The 6509-nt window shown below is 37.8% G+C and overlaps 1 long non-coding RNA gene across 1 annotated transcript; it reads left to right on the top strand.

The window, feature by feature from the left end:
• The first annotated feature begins 1082 nt into the window (after positions 1-1082).
• Positions 1083-2600, top strand: LOC123115859 (uncharacterized). The gene is made up of 3 exons (XR_006456782.1): positions 1083-1404; positions 2253-2346; positions 2415-2600. It is a non-coding gene; the product is annotated as an uncharacterized lncRNA (long non-coding RNA).
• Positions 2601-6509: the final 3909 nt, after the last annotated feature.

The following is a 6509-nucleotide window of genomic DNA, read 5'->3' as shown; positions in this document are numbered from 1 at the left end:
AGCCTCTTTATTGATTAGATTAGTTCCTCACGCCACCCACCCCATCCCACCCGTGATTGAATATTCTTTGTGTGGCATGTGGTGTTATCCTTTTACCTCCTTCAACTATATAAACATTCAGGTAGTTGTTCTTGTGTCATATAATAAATACCCTCTCCATCCTCAAATAGGATGTTCTTTTTAGTTTGGTCCTAAGTCAAACTAGCTTAAGTTTTACCAGTTTATGCAAAAAAAATCAACATCCATGATGTTTTGTATGGGTTAATTAGCAAAACAAAAATTATGAAGCAAATTATGGGATGCCTCATTTCACACATCGAGTGAGAATGTAGTTCAGACGCGGCCACTTAGACACAAGAGCATACATAACTACTGAGGACAGAAATCGGCACCCAGATTATTTGAAGAAAAACATACTCCCTCTGTCCCAAACTACTTGTCGCCCAAACGGATGTATTTAGCACTAAGAAAATAGATCCGTTTGAGCGACAAGTAATTCAGGACGGAGGGAGTACATTTGAAACAAGTATAATCAAATGGCATGATGCACTAGCTGCCCGAGATCACGTTCGATGAATTGATTGATGCGCACCATGCCACTTGTGCTTTCAGTTTTATCTATAATCTGCCACTAACAGCTGGTGATTAATTAGTGTCATAAAGCTATTGTTTGTAGGAGTAGTAGTTCATTTAGGAAAATTTGAGACCTGCTTGACTGAATAAAAATATTCGATTGGACAATTACTATGATAATCAGAAAATGTGCTGCAGTAAATACTTGTAACAGCGCCGGAAGCATAATTAGTAATGTGGAGCCATTTCAGCATTAAAGGTTTTCACTCCAGTTGCTTCTTCGATTGTTTCAGGCTAACTACCCGAAGCTTGGCGAGTTGTGGTGGTTAGTAATTCCATTTGCTTTGACGACACTAGATCATTAGTCACCGGATGTTAAGGTATGATGATGTTCCTTTTTGGTTTTCATACAGACGATAACATTAGTATTTGTTTAATAGAAGTGCTAACACTATTTCTTTAACGACATCCAGCTCGCTCTGTAGTGTTGCTTACAATATTTCCTCAATTTCCATTGGTGGGAATTTTGAGTGAGAATGATCCACATGATTGATAAGAGCAGGGAATGATTAGCTTCAAGCGCATAGCAAAGATGGGAAAATAATATATTTAACGTTGTATGGAGATGCAGTACTTGATGCGCTCCTCTGGATCCGCTGCCCCTCTTTGTTTCTGATTATTGTTCTTCTCATATACTATCAAATTTCCATGGATGGGATCTGATGAATGGGTATCCCGTGTCTACAGCAACTCGCATGGTCTGATCCGGAAGTACGGGTGTGCTGCAGGCATTGCTTCCACAACTATGCCAAGGACATTGGCTTCATCAAGGTATGAGCCACCCCACTATTTATTGATTTCCTTAATCATGTGCCTGAGTTTGATGACTGCTGAGTAGTAATATGTTACCCCATGCTTTGCTTTGAACAATATATATGCTTTCTCTACAAGGCCTCCTGGTATGCCGCACCAATTTTAATTTGTTGGAAACTACCATCTGGTAGTGTGAGTTATTAAATAATGTAGTGTAATGTATGACATGTTGGATTCACTTATTCAGAATAGATCTATGTATTGCCCTCCTCATTCCCGGAGTAAACTCAGTTAAGTTCTGCAATCATCACCTCATGTTCTGCCTTGCATTATTTTGTATCTGTTTGAACAATATGTGTAATTTCTACGCACCATAAGTCAACTTGGAATGGACCGAGTTGTGCATGACTACATGATAGCTTTGTTTGTTTGTTATTCCCACCTATATAAGTCTTACTCTGCCGCATCTATCTCCAGTCTCGGCTATTTTACTAACTGTCAACTACCAAGTTTTTCCTGAGCATACCAGTCCATTTCAAAGCACAGCAAATCGAGTGTATTGCAATTGCTCAAATATTTATTAAGTAGGTATATATACATTGTATATATTTATTTCCTGGATAACGATGATTTATTAGAAGTTAAGATGATTTTCCTTTTGAAGAATTTTGTTTCCATTTCCATTTTATCTCATTAACTATAGGTTTTATGCTTCAGTTTTTAGGGTTGGGTAAACTATGTTCAGATGCATATGTTATGTTTGAATACCTGAATGTCTGTGTGTAACTAATTTCTTGTATTTCTTTTATTTTGCATAATCCCAATCTTTGTATACTGATAGCTGCATTTGTGCTCTTGTTTAACAGTACCATTAAGAATGGAACCTCAAAGGAAGCAAGGACTATGAAGTTATCATCAAACTGTGGTGTTTCAGCGAGGACGATCTTTATCAACAATGAGGTAATATGCCTGGAAATTGTTTTCAAAATTTCAATGCTTTGGAGCTAACTCATGTTATAATTTTGCAGGGTTGAATTAGATCTTCACAGACAAATACATCTTTATGTAATAAAAATGCTGATATGATGATCGGGTATAATATTACAGAAAATATGAAAATTCAACGGATTTGTTTTCATTATCATTATAGTAATCAGAATGTTTTGTCTTGCACCATATTATTGGTTCAACATCTTTATTTGTATGATGTAGGAGGAGTTCCAGAAGATAGATTTCAAATGGCTTGAATAAGAAGAGATGCAAATCACTATTCTAGACAGGTTCTTGATCCTAACCAGATCACACTTTTTTGTTGTTACCTATATAAATGTATGTCCTGAGCTTCCGTTCTTGTCATTTTTAGGTTCATATACATCATCACACTGATTGATTCATTCACTAGGTTACGATGTCGAGGTTACACACATACATTACTTATTCTTGAGCAGAATATTATTCTTTTTTGTAGCAGAGGAGAATAGTGCTCACTGTAAATTAGTTGGGTATATACCAACAACCAAAAAGCTCAAAACATTTTGTGAGAAATAGAATAAATCTAGCCTTGCTCGAATTAGTCAAGAAACATATTGATTAATCATTCCTTAAAATAGTTTGACTTTGTCATAAGGACTATAAAAGAAGCCACATTATGACATGTCTAAGCTACAAATAATAATATATATTCTTATTTGGTCTAAAATACAGTAACTAATATAATACGTTTTAGATTCAGTGATCCAAAACGTCTTATATTAGTTACAGAGGGAGTATTATCCTTTGTGCTGATTAATTTATATGTACTAACTTATATTTATGTGTTTTTTAGAGTGGACGATCAGCTGTGATAGTTCAAACTGTTGTGAGATGTATTTTGAGATCATCCTCCTAACAAGAGACAAATTAGTTGATTATTTTGCTAGATAGTGTTGATGTCTCCTTAAAACCGAGGCTTCTTTCTCATTGGATATAGAACTGTGAATTTGTAAATTATATTTATTCTATCTTTTCAAACAGAATGAAAATCCATCTTCTATTTTCTTCCATCCAACTTTTCTTCAGCTTGAAATGTGCAAAACATTTGTCACAGGGATATTGTACTTTGATCAATGGATGTGATAAAAAACACCATGACATAGACATGGAAGGGGGGACCTGAATGCACGAAACAGATAATGAAAAGCCTCGTGAAGTGGCAGAAAACTATATGTCTTATGTACCTTTTAGTTTCCCTTCAAGTGGGATGCCAAGCCTCATGAAGTGGTAGAAAACTGAGCAATATTAAGCTCAGTTTGTTGGCATTGATCCTAATCATTTCATATTCGGCTCAAATTTTGCTACGAAAAACTTTCTCAATGCATGCTTACAGATGCTAATTGCATACAAGTATGCACAAGATATGTAGAGGAGTTTCTATCACTAATTTTTGTAGTATTGAGTTGATTTAATGGTAACTACCACTGGGTGGTAGGATGGATTTTTCCTATACACACACACACACACATGAGTTTCTGGCTAATTGTCTTTGAGGGGCTAAATTGGATTCCTTGATGGAAAATAAACAATCAGCTGAAAGTTTCTAATTTATCTTTCTCCCTTTCTTGGCTGTAGTAGACTTTTCTCTAAGTGAATGTTCCTCATAATTCTAGACCAAGTCTTTCTTCGATCTGAATGATATGGAAAATGTTGTTTCATTTCACATATTCATTTTATTATATTGTTTAAATTTTTTCTATGCAAGCCAGTAAAACTTGTTTTTTGTTTATTAAGCCAAACTTCCATCTTGTACTAGGAAGCCATAACGTCATAGTAGAAGACAAATGTGTGTGAACGTGTGAAAATGACTGCATAGGACATGCTGAGGTGCTCAAGCCGCCTCCTCTTGCGATGTCCACATAGGATAGGAACAGTGTCCTGAGCGGCTGAGCTGTGATTGGTTAGGAGAGAGTGAAATATAACCTAGATGGTGAAATTTGTGTGTGAATGTAGCTTTTCAGTTGTTCATGTGTCCCATTTATGATCAGGGATGCTTGAGTCATGTGGGATAATAAAATTGGACACTCCAGAGGTTATGGCTTTGTCTTATTCTGCAATCAGTAGGCATGCAAAAATCAGACCATTTCTCTTTTGCATTTTGCAGTAGTTTTACTATTTTGATGGCATGAATCAAATACCAACTTTACTTTCTACCTAATATTCTGGTGTTTGAGTGATACCGATAGCTTTTGCAATGCCTAAATTTAGCTCGGTGAATTGTACTCTTCGTGTGTTACCAATTTGTGGATGTATAGCTATGAATAGTACTGATACATACAATTTCGCCTCTTCTCTGTAGACTTTGAAGGATGAAGAATAAAGAACACTCTATGATCATGTAACAATTTAATCCCTCTGATTACACTTGTCTATGCTCCTTTGACTGCCAATGGCTATTTCTTTTTGTATGTTCAGGAGATTCAAAGAATTAATTGTTTGAAACTTAAGATAATTAAGTTTGCAAGAGTCATCAACCTGTCTAAAAAACTTCATTGAATTCTGCACATAACAAATTATTAGGAAGATTTCTCAAATCATGTAAATGATTCTAGATCAGCCATCTAACTCCAATACCATGCACCAATGCTTGGAACTCATGCAAGTGTCATACTCGCATTACCAAATCAGGCTACGAAGACAAGTCTTCGTGCGCACATGTATGACCTTACCGCTCTCGTCGTTGTTATTATTTTCTAAAGAAAAAACTACTGTCATTAGGCTCTAAATTAGCAAAGTAACTAAACAACAAATACATATTGTATCAGAGTTTTCCAAAGATTTTTGTGGTCTCTGCAATGTTGTTTGCAGGGATTGCGAAAGAGTGGCATTTAAAAGGCATCTGGCATTTGATGAATTGCTGAATGGTGGTGGTTGCGCACCATGGGGGACAGTGTTCCAAGAGAGGTCTCGAAGATGGTTAGAGATTAGGTACTGACATAAAATCTATCAATCCTATCTTCATGTACATGTGTGTGTTAGGTACATCTAATTAATCTGTTCTTCTGATTTAGGGAGGTCATCTGAATCTGAGACGGTATAAAATTTATTTTCCTATTCTTGGAAACTCTTGCGTTGGAGAATCATAACGTTCTTCGCATTGTTACAGGCAGCCCAACGTCAAACATGATTGTGCTGATGGCTGGGTTTTGGCTTGGTGGTGAGGTGCTTGAGGTCGCGGCTCTGCGTCAGGAACCTCCTCTTGAGCGGGCTTGTACTTCATGGTGGTGAGGTCTATCTTGATGGTAGACCAGTTGGTTGATTAAATGCCAATAGGAGCAGCTCAGTGAACCACTGATGTAGTCTCACTGTGCATCAGTATTGTTGACCTCAGCTCGTCTATACATATGATCCATGTATCGTATTTAGTTTCTCTCTAAGACTTGGTATGCCTGTGTTCTGATGATCCGAGGAACTCTGCCTCTCTTTTGGAGATCATCCACCTTTTGGAGACTGTTAAACCTTGATTTGAAAATCTGGATGTGTCTATGACGAGTCATCCACCTTGTAAGATTGTCATTTATCTGTTACCTATTAGCATCGATCAAACTATTTCTCTTGCTCTGCTTTATGAATAAACACTCTTCTGCTGCAGTTCTATTTTGTATATTATAATTTTAACCACTGTTGCTCATATGGACTGTCAACACGTTAATAAGTGCGTCAGCTTGATTAGTGCGGATAGTACCGCATAGGTGGCGCCACCAGGTGGCGCCCCAGCCACTAGTGATCGATTACGCGGAAATTGTCTAATTCGCTCTCCCTCCACGAATCCACAAGCGAGCTTCACCTTCAAGACGACCATACACATGAAAAAATCCCCTCCACACACGCGACTCTGCCCCGTGCGCTGCTCCAGCAAGGCCAAGAGCCGCCGGCCGCCCGTGCCCACATGCCTGGCAGTACTACCTTCCGCTGCTCACCGAAGAACACCCCCCTGCTCGTCGATTTTGATTGCAATTCCGTCGGTGCTCTACTCGCCACCCTTGTCGTTAATGTTCACTGCATGGGTTTCTGTGAAAAGACGACCACCGGTGATCGCTATTGAATGGTTTTAGCAAAAATCCTTGTCGGTCGTAGCAAAAGGCGACAAT

The sequence above is a fragment of the Triticum aestivum genome, chromosome 5B (assembly GCF_018294505.1).
Source record: "Triticum aestivum cultivar Chinese Spring chromosome 5B, IWGSC CS RefSeq v2.1, whole genome shotgun sequence".
Classification (NCBI taxonomy): domain Eukaryota; kingdom Viridiplantae; phylum Streptophyta; class Magnoliopsida; order Poales; family Poaceae; genus Triticum; species Triticum aestivum.
Note: the sequence above shows the minus strand (reverse complement) of the source record. Positions and strands in the feature narration are given on the sequence as shown.